This window comes from Rhinoderma darwinii, chromosome 3 (assembly GCF_050947455.1).
Source record: "Rhinoderma darwinii isolate aRhiDar2 chromosome 3, aRhiDar2.hap1, whole genome shotgun sequence".
NCBI classification, from domain to species: domain Eukaryota; kingdom Metazoa; phylum Chordata; class Amphibia; order Anura; family Rhinodermatidae; genus Rhinoderma; species Rhinoderma darwinii.
The window spans coordinates 390,643,300-390,660,863 of record NC_134689.1 but is presented as its reverse complement, the minus strand read 5'-3'; the positions used below and the strand labels follow the sequence as shown (position 1 = coordinate 390,660,863).

The window sequence follows — 17,564 nt, the reverse complement described above, 5'->3', positions numbered from 1 at the left end:
CAGGGAAGTCACGGGTCTCTCGTCCTTGTCTCACCCAGATAGGGTTCGCCCATGCAAGAGCCTTGCCAGTGAAGAGAGAGATGATAAAAGCGACCCTGGCACCATCAGACGAAAATGTCCTAGCATACAGGCTGAAGTGGATCTGGCATTGATTAAGAAAACCACATCAGGTAGTTGTTTCTCCATCATAGCGGTCAGGAAGTGGCAAAGAAACACGTGGGTCAATGCTGCCAAGAGGTGTAGTCTGAGGATCAACATTGCCAGGAGGTGTAGTCGGAGGAACGGCAGCTTGTGCCTCCTGCCGACGTGCAAGAATGTTCAACGCCTGGAGGAGTTGGTCCTGTTGAGACCGGAGGTCCAGTATATCCGCTCGCATCTCCTGTGACGTCGTCATAGTCTTGAATCGAACAGCGGGGTCCATGGCCTGGGCGTACTGTCTCGAAGGGTCTGTGGACCCACTGGGCCGTACCACCTTGGCGGTAAGGCAGCTAGCCAACAGGGAGCAGGTGAGAGTCTATAGTTCTATAGGTACCTGTGGCAGCTCAGACAGCAGCAGGACAGGCTCGGCTGGGACTAGGCAGCAGGTACACGTCAGGCGAGTTGAAGCAGATCAGACGTGGATGTAGCACGGCATGAATATGGCGCAGCACAGTGCTAGACCGGGAATGTATGAAATGCTAGGAACAGGAACTGGAACAGGCACTGGAACAGGTAACACCCTAGGAGGCCATCACATAGACAAACTAGAGAACACAACAACGCTCAGGCATAGAACTAGGGGGCTTGACCCCTCTTATAGTCCAGGGTACTCACGGGTCAAAGTTCATCAACAAGGTCCGGTGCGGTGAGTGGACGCGAGCGCTGACGTCTCTTGAGGAGGAGGCTGGGGCCGGCGCTTGCCGACTCGTGGCTGCGGCTGTCAGGCGGAGGTTGGAGCTGACAGCCCACAGACACGGACATTACAACGGCCAAGTTGAAAGGATTAATCAAGTGATAGAAAATTATCTTCGTCGTTTTATATCTGTTCAATACAATTGGGTGCATCTTCTTCCATGGGACGAATTCTCTAACAATAATCACATGAGTGAGTCTACTGCTTCTTCTCTATTCTTTATTGTTTGCAGCCAATATCCATGTGTTCCTCTTTCTGTACTGGCTACATCTCAAGTGCCTACAGCCACCCTTCTTTTGGGAATCTTTCTTCACATCTGGCAGCAAACCAAGTCCGCAATCCTGCAGACATGAAGAAATATGCCGATAGGAAGAGAAGACTTTCTCCTCAATTTCTCCCCAGAGTCAAAGTCTGTTTATCTTCAAAAAATATTAATCTGAAAATCCCCTCCTACAAATTCGCTCTCAGATTTTTTGGTCCCTTTGAAATTCTACAACAAATCAACCCTGTGCCTTACAAGCTACGGCTATCCCCTACTCTCAAGATTCCCAACTCTTTCCATGTGTCCCTGCTGATGCTTGTGGTCCTGAACCGATACAGTAAATCTCCTGGCTCTGCATTTACTCTCAGTGGTGCTTCTGATGTCTTCGAGGTAAAGGAGATCCTGGACTACAAGAAGGTAGTAGGGAAGACCTTCTACCTGGTAGATTGGAAGGGTTTTTATCCTGAGGAGAGGTCTTGGAAACCCGAAGAAAATGTTAATGCTCCAGCTCTCATAAAAAAAAATTCCTCCTACGCTCCGGACCTAAGAAGAGGAAGCATAAGGGGTGGGGTACTGTAATGCTCACGGCCGCCGACCGCCGGCATCCCGCTTTTATCATCGGCCGCAACCGCAGGAGTGTGTTTCTTTGCCAGCATCTTCCTTCCCAGGGGCGCTGTGGTCTCTGCTTCCTCTCCCCGGCTGTTCCAAGTCTTAATGGGGCAGTGCACGCGCCAGTAAAATTATCCCAAATTATCCCCAATCCCTGAGCAACCTGGCCCTTAAAAGGAATCCTGCCTCTTTCCCCAGTGCCTGAACAATGCTGTGTCTTCCCAGTGTTTGTCCTGCAAAGGTTTAATAGCTGTATCCCATATCCAATATCTGTGTCCGTGCCAAGTCAAGTGTCCGAGACAACTTCACTATCCATATCCAGTGTTTGTGTCAAGTCAAGTGCAAGTCTCCGAGACAACTTCTGTGTTCAAGTCCAGAAATCCGGCACAAGCCAGCTTCCGATAGTCCGGCAAAAGCCACCACACCCAGGTACTTCCGTCCTAGTATCTGTCATTGACTTTCCATTTGACCAGCTGCTACTCCGCTACCAGTGGGTCCACATACCGTACAGCCGTGACAATCCTTATACTGAATGCATCCTTACCAGTTAAGGCGCAGTAAATCAACTAAAAAATCAATCTGGGCCGTTTCTCCTGGTGCCTTAAATAATCAGGGTAAGCCTCTATTGCCTAAACATTATTTAATAGCCGTGAGCTTTTCTGGTTTTAGGACCTGCACAGCTCAGAACACGTGACCACAGGTCCTGTGAACATAACACACAACAGTATCACATAATAATGCAGCCTGGCCACAAGGTGGGAGCACAGCAATGGAAATATATACACTTAATAAAGCAATACGACAACACACATAGCAAGATTTCTTCTACCATATCTGGACCAGTGAATAAAGACCAGCTAGAGCAAAACTTAAAGCAAGAGTAGCATCTTCTAGGTGGAAGCATACCTCCCAACTTCTGAATTCGGAAAAGAGGAACATTTTTAAGCCACACCCCTAATCACGACCAATATCCCGCATCAACACATCAAATCAAGGCCAGATCCTTCTTCAAATAACAAGATCATATTCTCATCTTTCGGATCTCTAGACTTACAAAAAAAACTATCGATTCCCCAGATATTATGGATCAGGTTTCATCGTCTTTATGTTACTTTTCCTCACTGGGGTATAATATTTGCTCATCACGGCACGAACAATAAAAGTCAAGAGGGAGACCCTGTGGTGGATTACTTTTAAATTGACAGGTAGCAGAGTTACATGATGGGGATTTTTTTCCCAGTTGTGTAACTCTGCTACCGGTCAATGGAAAAATCATCCGCCAGAGGGAAAAATGTTTCCTCATGGCGGAGTACCACAAAGAGACACCTGGGAATCAGACATGATGGGGAAACATTTTTACCTGTGGTTGATGACTTTTCAATTGACAGGTAGCAGAGTTACATATGGGGATTTTTTTTTCCAGTTGTGTAACTCTGCTACCGGTCAATGGAAAAATCATCCGCCAGAGCCCCCTTGTAGATCACTCCACACACAGCCCCCTCTAGATAGCGCCACACACAGCCCCCCTTTAGATAGGGCCACACACAGCCCCCCTGTAGATAGCGCCACACACAGTCCCCCTGTACATAGCTCCACACACAGCCCCTATATAGATAGCGCCACACACAGCCCCCTGTAGATAGCTCCACACACAGCCCCCCTGTAGATAGCGCCACAAACAGCCCTCCTGTAGATAGCTCCACACACAGCCCCCTGTAGATAGTGCCACACATAGCCCCCCTGTAGATAGCTCCACACACAGCCCCCTGTAGATAGCTCCACACACAGCCCATGTAAATAGCGTCACACACACATCCCCCTGTAAATAGCTCCACACACAGCCCCCTGTAGATAGTGCCACACACAGCCCCCCTGTACATAGTGGCACACACAGCCCCCTGTAGATAGTGCCATACATAGTCCATGGTAGATAGCTCCACACACAGCCCCCTGTAGATAGCTCCACACACAGCCCCCCTGTAGATAGCACCACACACAGCCCCCCTGTAGATAGCGCCACACACAGCCCCCTGTAGATAGCTCCACACACAGCCCCCTGTAGATAACGCCACACACAGCCCCTCTGTAGATAGCTCCACACACAGCCCCTCTGTAGATAGCGCCACACACAGCCCCCTGTAGATAGCGCCACACACAGCCCCCCTCTACATAGTGCCACACACAGCTCCCCTGTAGATAGCTCCACACACAGCCCCCTGCAGATAGTGCCAAACACAGCCCCCCTGTAGATAGCGCCATACACAGCCCCCTGTAGATAGCTCCACACACAGCCGCTGTAGATAGCATCACACACACATCCCCCTGTAGATAGCTCCAAACACAGCCCCCTGTAGATAGCGCCACACTTCCCCCCTGTACATAGTGCCACACACAGCCCTCTGTATATAGTGCCACACACAGCCCCTGTAGAAAGCTCCACACACAGCCCCCTGTAGATAGCTCCACACACAGCCCCCCTGTAGATAGCGCCACACACAGCCCCCCTGTAGATAGCTCCAAACACAGCCCCCTTGTAGATTGCACCACACACAGCCCCCCTGTAGATGGTGCCACACACAGCCCCCTATAGATAGCACCACACACATCCCCCTCTTGTACATAGCGCCACACACAGCCCCCTTTTGTACATAGTGCTACACACAGCCCCCTTTTGTATATAGCGCCACACACAGCCCCCTTTGTACATAGTGCCACACAACCCTCTCCCCCCTTGTACATAGTGCCACACAACCCCCCTCCCCCTTATACATAGTGCCACACAACCCCCTTATACTTTGTGCCACAATGCCACCAGAGCGGAGAGTGGTAGAGGTAACCTACTGCTGCCACTCTGCGCTCTGCTTTGACGTCACTCACCGTCAGAAGAAGGCAGGAGTCTTGCAGCGGTGTTCTCACTGGTGTTGATGCCGGCCCGGGAGTAGACCAGTCCAGTCACCTAACCTGTCACCTGACCGGTGAGGTCAGATGACAGGTCAGGTGACTGGACTGGTCCACTCCCGGGCCGGCATCGATCCCATTTAGAACACCGCCGCAAGACTCCTGCCTTCTTCTGATGCTGATCGCTGCTGCAGTTGTCTGGCATGCAGGGCGCCTGGCAGCAGCGATCAGCTGTTTTGATACAGCTACAGCACCCAGCGGGACATTTTGCAGACTGCCCGGGATGTCGGGACATCGGTGAGAAACCGGGACTGTCCCGCCGGATCCGGGACGGTTGGGAGCTATGGGTGGAAGGACTGCTTCACCTCCTTACGTTTCCTCCATGCTGCTCTCCCTGGAGCCCTTCCCAAATCTTACAATAGAATGCCACCTTTCTAATGAGTTACATTCTGTGCCTTGTTGGAGCAGCCCCAGGTAATTGAGCTGTTATTGTAAATGTGAAATATCTAGCATCAACATCCCAGTCATAAAGCAGTAGACCACACAGCTCGTAGATTAGGAGTGCTGAAGGTAGCAACACTCTCTAATGTGCTCCAATAACATATATAATCAGGGCTGTACCATTCATGAGACGACATCAGGTTCTCACCTCAGACCGCATTCTATCCACTCTGTACTACTGCACAGCCATGCTTACATTTGTGCCTTTAGGGATTATTGCACATTGCTTTTTTTTTCCTTGAATTGCAAAATCTCTCCAAGACCCAGTGTTAAAGCTTTATTTTCTCTAAAACCTAGAAGCGCTTTAGAGTTAAACAGAGCTGATAATGATCATCAGAGCTCTCACTAAGTCATGCTGCCTGTGGTTAGGGTAACACGATCTTGGTGATAGGGTCACTATAATTATGATGTCATTACTCCCACAAATAGGTAAAGTTTCACCACTGACTTAGTATGGTTGGATCATAGGATATTTATAACTCGTAAGAACTGGTGAAGAAATCAAACATTTCCTTTGTTCCAAAAAACCTCTGAAAAGACAAGAATGTTTATCAAAAACTTCATAGATTAATTGGACCCATGAGGTTTAGCAGATTTTACAATTCAATTAAAGGGGACCTCAGTCTCATCTCTTCTGGTGGGCTCAGATAACCATTTCCCTCACCTATAAACTCTTTTTTGCTGTATAAAACAACACACAGAATGAACAGAACTATATATATATATATATATATATATATATATATATATATATATATATAAAGCAATGTCGAAGAAGAAAAGCCACGCAAGCCTATAATAAATGGCTGACTTTGCAGTAATACTCACTACCTCTAGGGATGATACAACAAAGCCTCCACTGTAGTCTCATACCAGACTTATAAAGACATTTCTATGCCATCTAATTGCTTTACTTTCAATCCCACTAATAAAAATCCCTACTTTTTATCTCGCTGCTATTCCTCTAAATTATTCTGCCTAAATGTAACAGGCTCCACTGGTGCTTCATACGTTTTCCCCGATGGTGTTCTCTAGATTATATTGTGCTAGGTAACAGCACAGGATGATATACGGTGACGGTTCTGTGTTACATGAAGATATCTACAGGCCATATAACAATATTTTCTACTTCATTATGTTGGCAGTAGCTGGATTTATGCTGGTGAGATGCATTAAGCTTTGGCACACAGGGTGGTATTTTGTTACTCAGGCAAAATAGACGTTAGAACATCCTGACTAATCTTAAAGGGAATGTGTCGCTAGAAATTTATTTTTATTTTTTTAGTTAAACAGTTAGTGTATAACTGATTAAACATTGTTCTAATTTTTTTAATGTTTTCACGAGTCAGGAAATATTATAAATTAGATTCTACTTTATAACATTTCCCTGTGCTGGTCACTAGAGGGAGCAATTCCCAAAATTGCAGCATTGGCCACATTGCTTTATGCTGCAAAATTTGAGAAGACACACTCGCTCTAGTGTGCTCAAACAATCCCCCTCCTTTATCCTGGCTAGTGCCAGGAGAAAGGAGGGGATTGAATGTTCAAACCTCCTACACCGTGTGTCGCCATTTTTTGAGTGAACACACAGTGTAGTAGGCTTACATACAGTGGTAATCACACAGTAAAACACGAACAAACACAGACATAACTTACCTGCTCCTGCCGCCGTCACTCCCTCTGGTCCGTCCGCTCCGTCTGCTCCCTCCGCTCCTAGTGCTTGCTTCAGAACACATGTCCGGAAGCCACGACCGGAAGTAGTAATCTTACTGTCCGGCCGTGGCTTCCGGTCCACAAGAAAATGGCGCCGGATGTCGCTCGGCCGAAGACCTTCCATTTGGACTGTGTGGGAGCGGCGCATGCGCCGTTCCCACACAGACGGCGTACACCACAGTAAATGGATCGGCTCCTGTTCGCATTCTCTATGGGGATGTATGTGCCGTATTCCATGTCTGTATCTGTCGTTAATCGACACATACAGAGATGAAAAAAAAAATGGCAGCCCCCATAGAGAAGAAAAAGTTAGAAAATAAAAAAAAGTAAAACACAAACACACAAATAAATATTTTTTTTTTTAATAAAACACTAAAAGCAAATTGATATGACATTTTTTTTTTTCCGTGACACCCGTCCTTTAATTACCAGAGCAGGTAAAATTAATGTCATTCTCTTTAGTGTCTGGTTGAATTTTTATTGTAGATAACTATTCTGTTTATACATTTTTGGTATTTTAGTTTGTTTTTTTTTTTGCTGGGTATTGAGCTGCATGATGGATTATTAGATATTTTAATTTAATGGTGACACGTATTTCTCATTCTATGCTTTGGCGCATAAGGCCTCAAGCAAACTTCAGTGAAATGCTTCAGTGTGCTAGCCGTTTTTTTTAACGGATAGCACACTGACCCATTCATTTTTATGGGGCCATGCACACTTCCATTTTTTTTGCAGAACCATGTGGCCGTTCCGCAAAAAATAGAACAGGTCCTATGCCTGTCTGTTTTTGTAGATTAGTCTCGGCCATTCTATTCATTGGTCCATTAAAACTACGTACCGGGAGATCAATACCTCTAACCCGGAGCAGATTTATGATAAAATGATGGAATTTTACTCCAATCTATATTCCTCCCCTGATCCTGTACCAGAATATGTGTTGTTTTTCAGTGAGTTACGACTCCCTAGTATAACTGTTTTAGATAGAGAAGGCCTGAATGTAGATATCATGGAGGACGAGTTGTCGGATGCTATGAAATGTCTTAAAATGGGGAAAGCCCCAGGACCAGATGGCTTTTCGGCTAAATACTATAAGAAATTTGCCCTGCAACTGCTACCCCATCCATTGCCATTCCTCAATACCATCATGTCTGGTAAATGCCTGGTCCCTGAATTTCTCTCGGCACAGATTACAACAATCCCAAAGCCTCATAAAGACCCTACTAATCCATCTAATTATCATCCCATTTCCCTGCTCAATTTAGACTTTAAACTTTTTACTTCTATTTTAGTGTCCCGACTAAATAAATTGCTCCCTGGTTTGGTGGATAGGGATCAAGTTGGTTTTATACCAGGTAGACAGGCAGCGGATAACAGTCGAAAAATCTTGAATGTGATCCACTATGCAAGAAGAACCACTACTCCCATCATAGCACTCGCCCTTGATATAGAAAAAGCGTTTGATAGTCTAGCTTGGCCTTATCTCCTACGTACTTTGACTACCATGGGCATCAGGGGTTCCTTCCTTTCCGCGGTCACTGCCCTCTATTCTTCACCTACCGCTAGTCTAAAAATTCCTTCTCGCCATCCTAGACCTATTAAAATATTTAGGGGAACACAGCAGGGGTGCCCTCTCTCTCCTGCCTTGTTTGCGTTAGCAGTGGAGCCTTTAGCTATAGTTATAAAGAACAATGTTTATATTTCAGGAATGAAAATCGGTGGGAAACAATATAAGTTAAATCTTTTTCTGATGACTTGTTGCTGACTCTTACTAAACCCTTACTGTCATTACCTAATCTAACTAACCTTTTAGATCAGTTTGGTCGCATATAAGTCGGAAATAATGTTTGGCAATATATCTGATGCGACCCAAAAACGAGTGAATCTGAACTTTGGATTTAAACATTGTGCGATTTACATTACTTACCTAGGGATTAAGTTAACAATGTCCTTGCAATCCCTATATAAGGTCAACTACCCACCAATGTTGTCTTCCCTTAAGGCGAAATTCACACGAACGTGTGCGTTTTGCACGCGCAAAAAATGCAGCGTTTTTTGCGCCTTGCAGTTCCGTGTGGCATAAGTGTTTGGTGCGTGGCTGCGTGATTTTTGCGCATATGGCATCGTTATGACACTCTGTTTTAATGTTTAGAAACAGAAATGAAGGAGGTGCTTTTATTTTTATTTTTGCCTTCATTTATTTAACTACTGTAGTGCGAATCACGCGTGGCACACGGAAGTGCTTCCGTGTGTTGTGCGCGATTTTCACGCACCCATTGACTTCAATGGATGCGTGATGCGCGAAAAATGGCCAAGTATAGGACATGCCGTGAGTTTTACGCAGCGGACACACGGTGCGTGAAAATCACGGAATGTCTGAACAGCCCCATAGACTAACATAGCGACGCGCGTGATTTTCTGACATGTGTTACTTTATGTGGTAATAACTCCGGAAATGCTTTTACCTATCCAAGCAATTCTGAGAGTGTTTTCTCGTGTCATATTGTACTTTATGTTAGTGAAAAAATTTGGTCGACAAATTTCATATTTATTTGTGAAAAGCACCAAAATTTCGAGAAAATTTGCAAAAAATAGAATTTTTTTAAATTTAAGTGTATCTGCTTGTAAAACAAATAGTAATACCACAAAAAATAGTTACTAGTTAACATTTCCCATATGTCTACTTTATGTTTACATCATTTTTTGAACATTCTTTTAATTTTTTAAGACGTTACAACGATTAGAATTTTAGCAGCAATTTATCATATTTTCAAGAAAATTTCAAAAAGGCTATTTTTTCAGGGACTAGTTCAGTTCTGAAGTGACTTTGAGGGCCTTATATATTAGAAAATCGCCATAATTCACCCCATTTTAAAAACTGCACCCCTCAAAGTATTAAAAACAGCATTCTCAAAGTCTCTACCCTTTAGGAATGTAGAGGTGACATTTTAGAATTTCATTTTTCTTGGCTGAAATGAATTTGTAATAAAAAAAATTCTGTAAAACAGAAGGTTTTACCAGAGAAACGCATCTCAATATTTATTGCCCAGATTCTGCAGTTTTTAGAAATATCCCACATGTGGCCCTAGTATGCTAATGGACTGAATCACCGGTCTCCGAAGTAAAGGAGCACCTAGTGGATTTTGGGGCCTGCTTTTTTTTAAATTATATTTTAGGCACCATGTCAGGTTTGAAGAGATCTTGTGGTGCCAAAGCAGTGGAAACCCCTCAAAAGTGACTCCATTTTGGAAACGAAACCACTCAAGGAATTTTTCTAGTGGTATAGTTAGTATTTTGACCTCACAGGTTTTTTACAGAATTCAGTGGAAATAGACTGTGAAGATGTAAATCTACTTTTTTTCTGAAAAAACATAGAATTTTTAAATTTTACAAGGAATAACAGAGTAAAAGCACCCCAACATTTATAAAGCAATTTCTCCCGATTACAGCAATACCCCATATGTGGTAATAAACTGCTGTTTAGACCCACAGCAGGGCTCAGAAACGAAGGAGCAACTTTCGGATTGTTTGGCTCAGATTTTGCTGGAATGGTGGTCGGTGTCATGTAGTGTTTGCAACGCCCTTGAGGAATGAAAACAGTGGAAACCCCAAAGAGTGACCCCATTTTGGAAACTAAACCCCTCAAGGAATTTTTCTAGTGGTATAGTTAGCATTTTGACCCCACAAATTTTTTGCAGAATTTAGTGGAAATAGACTGTGAAGATGTAAATCTACTTTTTTTCTGAAAAAACATAGAATTTTTTTTCATTTTTACAAGGAATGACGGGGGAAAGCACCCCAAAATTTGTAAATCAATTTCTCCCGATTACGGCAATACCCCATATGTGGTAATAAACTGCTGTTTAGACCTACAGCAGGGCTCAGAAACGAAGGAGCAACATTTGGATTTTTGGGCGCAGATTTTGCTGGAATGGTTGTCGGTGCCATGTTGTGTTTGCAACGCCTTGAGGGATGAAAACAGTGGAAACCCCCCAAAAGTGCCCCAATTTTGGAAACTACACCCCTCAAGGATTTTTTCTAGTTGTATAGTTAGCATTTTGACCCCACAGGTTTTTTTCAGAATTTAGTGGAAATAGACTGTGAAGATGTAAATGTACGTTCTTTCTGAAAAAAATAGAATTTTCAAATTTTTACAAGGAATGACGAAGAAAAAGCACCCCAACATTTATAAAGCAATTTCTCCCGATTACGGCAATACCCCATATGTGGTAATAAACTGCTGTTTAGACCTACAGCAGGGCTCAGAAACGAAGGAGCAACATTTGGATTTTTGGGCGCAGATTTTGCTGGAATGGTTGTCGGTGTCATGTCGTGTTTGAAACGCCCTTGAGGGATGAAAACAGTGGAAACCCCCCAAAAGTGCCCCAATTTTGGAAACTACACCCCTCAAGGAATTTTTCTAGTTGTATAGTTAGCATTTTGACCCCACAGGTTTTTTTCAGAATTTAGTGGAAATAGACTGTGAAGATGTAAATGTACGTTTTTTCTGAAAAAAATAGAATTTTCAAATTTTTACAAGGAATGACGGAGAAAAAGCACCCCAACATTTGTAAATCAATTTCTCCCGATTACGGCAATACCCCATATGTGGTAATAAACTGCTGTTTAGACCCACAGCAGGGCTCAGAAACAAAGCAGCAACATTTGGATTTTTGGGCGCAGATTTTGCTGGAATGGTTGTCGGTGCTATGTCGTGTTTGCAACGCCCTTGAGGGATGAAAACAGTGGAAACCCCCCAAAAGTGACCCAATATTGGAAACTACACCCCTCAAGGAATTTTCTAGTTATATAGTTAGCATTTTAACCCACAGGGTTTTGCAGAATTTAGTGGAAATAGACTGTGAAGATGTAAATCTACATTTTTTCTGAAAAAACATAGAATTTTTTAATTTTTACAAGGAATGACGGAGAAAAAGCACCCCAACATTTGTAAAGCAATTTCTCCTGATTACGGAAATTCCCCATATGTGATGATAAACTGCTGTTTGGACCCACGGCAGGGCTCAGAAGAGAAGGAGCGCAATTTGTAGCACAGATTTTGCTGGAATGGTCTTCAGGTGCCATGTTGCGTTTGCAGAGCTCCTGAGGTACCAGTACAGTGAAGTGACCCCATTTTGGAAACTGACAAGTGACGCGACTAACAGTGACGGATTGACACTAACTGACAAGTGACACGACTAACAGTGACGGATTGACACTAACTGACAAGTGACACGACTAACAGTGACGGATTGACACTAACTGACAAGTGACGCTAACTGACGCTACGGATTGACACCAACCGACAACTAATGCTATGGATTGACACTAACAAATTGTATGAAAAAACAAAAAAGAAAATCTCCCTTATACACTGTGAGGTGTGCGGGGTCACACACTAGGAACAGGGGAAAGGGAAATTAGGGGTTGATTCTGATTTTAACTTTGTGTGGGGCACACAACACGACACAGGCTCTGATCTCTCCAACTTCTCTTCACCAACTAAGAGATCAGAGCCTGTGTCATGTATTTTTCACCTGCCCTGGGTGAAAAACGCACTGTGATTGGTGGGTCTGAACAGACTCACCAATCACAGCACTCGCCGGCAATGGACCACTGCTATTGGTCCATTGCCGGTCACATGGGGCAGGGTCCATAGTAATTGTTTCCGGACTAATTTCAAGTCCAGAAACAGTTTTCAACACTTTATTTGCAGAAGCAATGTAATCAGTGGATCTATACAGATCCGCCAATTACATTGATCGCCGGCATTGGACCGCTTTTACGGGTCCAATGCCGGTGACTGGGGAGTGTTAGATGTCAGGGGAGGGGGTTTTACCTGCCCCTTTACCCGCCCCGACTGAGAATGAACTATGATAGGTGGGTCTATTCAGACCCACCTATCAAGGCAATCGCCAGCAATGGCTACTGCTATTGGTCCATTGCTGGTCACATGGGGCATCGGGCAGGGGGGTGGTGGTCTATAGTAACCGTTTCGGGACTAATTACAAGTCCGGAACGGTTTTTACACTTTATCTGCAGAAATGATGTAATCGGTGGATCTGTACAGATCCACCGGTTACATCGATCGCCGGCATTGGACCGCATTTACGGGTCCAATGCCGGTGACTGGGGAGTGTTAGCTGTTGGGGACAACTGTCCTCCCTGTTCCCGGTACACACTGCCACCGACAGTGTGCACCGGGAACCGCGCAGTAACTGTACGTCCTTGTGCGCTAAGACACTGGCCGCTGGGACGTACAGTTGTGTCGTGGTGCGCCCAGGGGTTAAGTTCGCTGTATAGGGTAGGCCTTCCCTACTGATGCCTATATTTTTTAATCCTGAATTTCCCCCAGCTTTAAACCCACACTCCTTTGGATGGTGGTTAGACAATAAACTGCTCATCGTGAGAGACTTTATCATTAATTGCAAATTGATGACTCCTAATTATTTCAATATTAAGTTTCACTCGCCATCTACTGAACTTTTCCGTGCTTAGCAGGTTTTGCATTTTTTGAGAAAAATCCCCTCCGCCGCCCCTACGTTAGACTTAGCAACTATGGAATCCCTGTGTCTTTTTAGAGCTAACTTACCAGAATCATTGTTTTTTCTTTATTCTACTTGAAATTGTCCACTTATAGGAGGCAAGTTGCCGTTCATGCTCAGGTGGAAGGAAGAGCTGGGTATATCACTTGATCGTGAGCAATGGAATTTCTTTGGCACTTCTGCTAGTAGGGGGAGTTTGTAAGTCACCCTGATGGAGACCTCTCTTAAATTGTTGCATAGAGTATATATGGTACCGACCAGAATACATAACAGGTACCCATATATCCCTGACACATGCTTTAGAGGGTGTGTGGACCCCGGCACTCATCTGCACACGAAGTGGACTTGTCAAAAAGCCAAATGCTTTTGGAGATCGATTATGACACTTGCAAATTCAGTGATGCACATTCACATAGAGCTAATCCCTGAGGTTTGCTTACTAGGGGTGAAACCAGACGGTCTTTCTTACCCTTCCTTTAAATTGCTTCAACTCCTTATGATGTCAGCTCATATACATATTGCTCAAAATTCGAGAAAGCTGTCACTTTCAATTATAGCAGTAAAAAAATCACATGAATAAAACTTTAGTTTACGAAAAACGATGAGTTTTCAAACATAATTCTACTAACAGCAGCAACACCTTACCCTACACTAGTTTGAACTGTAAGTGTAGCAGGTCAGTGATCTCATACATTACTATGCATGGTATGAGAAATAAGACGTTAATATACTTCACCACCATCATGACATTTAATAAGAATTAAAGCATACCGGTCGTTTCAGGTGCTGTCATATGTGTGCACATGAGGAATATCACTATTTCTGGCCATTATATGACATGTATTCTGCATTATTTTTTTAGCCGTCTTCCTCTCTGCGGGCTCCATGTCTAATTCTCAGTTTTCTCTGAGTTAATGGGTGGAGCCTAGCTGCTATCATGTTTTCTATACACTGCACACAGAGAAGAGTTGAATCCTGCTCTCCTATCTTTAACTATTACATATATATAGAAGCTTCCCCATGGAAGACATCAGTAATGAATAATGCAGCTGAGAATCCAGCACTGGAGTGACATATAACACTTACCAGCAGCCTGTGCCTCCAATCTCTCTGCTCCTGCTCCCCTCTCCTCGCATAGACTTCTTTTGGCAGCGTGTCTGTGTTTTTGTCACTCTGCTTCCTCCACCTGCTCCGCCTCCTTTTTCCATAGACTTTTATGAGTGCACTGTTTGTATCTCTCTCTCTGCTCCTGCTCTCCCCTCCTGCTCCCCCTCCATAGACTTCTATGGGCAAAAACTGTGTCTCTCACTCTGCTCCCTCTTCCTGCTCCAACCTCTCCATAGACTTCAGTGGGCAGCGTGTCTGTGTCTTTCTCTTTCTGCTTGTTCTTCATGCTCTCCCTCCCCTCTCTATAGACCCCCTATGGGCAGCATGTCCCTGTCTGTGTCTTCCTGCTCTTGCTCTCTGCTCCCCCCTCTCCATAAACTTTTATGAACAGGCATCTAAATGGTTAAACGGACATAATAAAAGTGATCTTTGATTCCGCCAATTGCAGTGAGGTGTCGGCTGTATTACACTAAGAATGGCGTGTACTCAGCCCGTGAGCCTGCTCTATATTTCCCCTTGACGACTGCCACTTACATGTATGTGGCATGTCATTAAGGAATTAACTGGTTCCCGACCGCAGGCTGTGTTTTTACGGCCAGCGGTCAGGGTCCTTAAAACCCGAGCCATAGACTTTTTACGGCTCGGGTTTTAACTTGCTGCCCGCGCGATCGGGCAGCTGAATGTCGGGTCTCCGGCTGTCAGTGACTGCCGGGGACTCTGAGGAGAGGATAGAAGCAGCTTTCGTTGCTTCTGTCTTCTCCGATGTCTTTTTACACAGCGCTCAATGAACGCTGTGTATAGGAAAAGAGACAGCAGCAGCATCACATGATCGCCCAATGCCGTTACTGACAGACTGCTGCTGGGTCTTACTAGACCCAGCACAGCCCTATTAGTGACAATCGTCACTATGAGAGGGCTGATTTCCCCTGTAACTGGGGCTGCTGTGCAGCTCCAGTTACAGTGGAAAAACATGGTGTAAAAGAAAGAACAAAAAAATATAAAGTTCCCCAAAGGTCTTTTTTGACCTTTGAGGGACAGACCATAGTAATAAAAAAATAGTAAAGTCAAGTGCAAATTTTTTTTTATAATAAATACACATAAAATACCCACCCCCAAAAAAAAGTTCCCACCCCACCAATCATTTTTGTAACACTAGCGCTGACCCAATTACCCTAATATAGACATGTAATATATTAAAATTTACGGTAGACAATGACGATCACAAATAAAAGGTCTATTTTAGGGTAAAACTATGTTATTACCAAAAAAAAAATATCTATCTATCTATCTATCTATCTATCTATCTATCTATCTATCTATCTATCTATCTATCTATCTATCTATCTATCCATCCATCCATCCATCCATCCATCCATGCATTTATCTATCTATCTATCTATCTATCTATCTATCTATCTATCTATCTATCTATCTATCTATCTATCTATCTATCTATCTATCTATCTATCTATCTATCTATCTATCTATCTATCTATCTATCTATCTATCTATCATCTATCTATCTATTTCTAATTGTAACTCAATTTACATTGGTGTAGAACATCGGGTAAAGCTATTACGGAGCTTTAGTACAGAATACTTATCTAATTTCCACAGGTAACATTAGTGTAATATGATGTTCATTCTCTTTTATAAAGACATTAGGTACAATGGCTCTGAATTCTAATATTCATATTTCTGATCTTGGTGCTAATTCGCTGCACTGTTACTTCAGATATCGATCTAGTAGGGACAGCAATCTAGCAGCGGCATGTCTGAAAGGATTTACGATGTCAGACTATTGATCTGTGTGGCTCGTTAATTTGCTGCAATGTCTTGCCCCCGGGTCCCTGTGTATTATAAAAATCAAATATCTAGGCAGGGAGCAGTAAGGAGAGGAAACATTTATAAGGGAAGACATAACCCAAGAATCAGCTCTAAGATTAGTAAAGATCAGCCAAATCATATAGTTCTCTTCTTTACAAGTGATTTTAAATTCAGCATCTATCTATCTATCTATCTATCTATCTATCTATCTATCTATCTATCTATCTATCTATCTATCTATCTATCTATCTATCTATCTATCTATCTATCTATCTATCTATCTATCTATCTATCTATCTATCTATCTATCATCTATCTATCTATCTATCTATCTATCTATCTAGTTCATACTTGCCAACACTTCCGGAATGTCTGAGAAACTCCCGGAAAAGGGGAGACTTACCGAAAGAGTGGACAAAATCTCCCCGGCGCCCCACTTCATTTTTAAAATAGACTGATCTCTTCTTGTTCATGCAGCTTGTAATCATTCCTCTTCACTCCCGCGTGCCACCACAGACAATGCCCTGATGCCGAGGCTTGCATCAGGATATTGTCTGCAGCGGCGCCCAGGAGTGAAGAGGATTACAAGCTGCAGAAATAAGGAGAGCAGTGTAGGACTGGAGTACCTTGGGCCCGCCAGAGGAAATAATTCTTGGGGCCCACCCGTCAGCTATATAGAAATAATGCGACCATTCTTAATTGTGTAGTAAAACGTGTGTAAACCAAAGACTAGTATAACCACCCAGTGGCGTAACAGTGGCTGTAGTGTTTAGTGGCGTAACTACCACTGTAGCAGCCATAGCGGCTGCTACGGGGTCCGCCGGCACGGACCCCCCCCCCCCAACATGGCTGAAGGCTCCTCTAGCAGCCGCTATGGCTGCTACAGTGGTAGCGATGCCACTGAACACTACAGCATGTCCCTGCTCTGGCATTAAAGGTGTTGTGTGATCGGGATACATATGTGATTGCTGGGGGTCAGACCGCTGGGACCCCCAGCGATAAGGAGAACGGGGGACCGAACTCCGCCGAAGTGCTCCATGAGAAACCTTGGACTTCCGGGGTCTGTGTCTGGCAACTCCGTAGAAATGAATGGAGCGCCGGTCGCGCTTGTGTTCATGCGCTCCTTTCAATTTTATTGAGCTGCTGGACACAGAGCCGGAAGTCCAAGATTTCTCATGGAGTACTTCAGGGGACTTTCGGTTCCTCCATTCTC

The 17,564-nt window shown here is 44.1% G+C and overlaps 1 long non-coding RNA gene across 1 annotated transcript in view; it reads right to left on the bottom strand.

The window, feature by feature from the left end:
* Window positions 1-16,849, bottom strand: part of LOC142748348 (uncharacterized) — a 112,230-nt gene extending 95,381 nt beyond the window's left edge. Inside the window, exon 1 of the long non-coding RNA XR_012882239.1 lies at window positions 16,755-16,849. This is a non-coding gene — a long non-coding RNA (uncharacterized LOC142748348). The remainder of the gene's footprint in view (window positions 1-16,754) is intronic.
* Window positions 16,850-17,564: the final 715 nt, after the last annotated feature.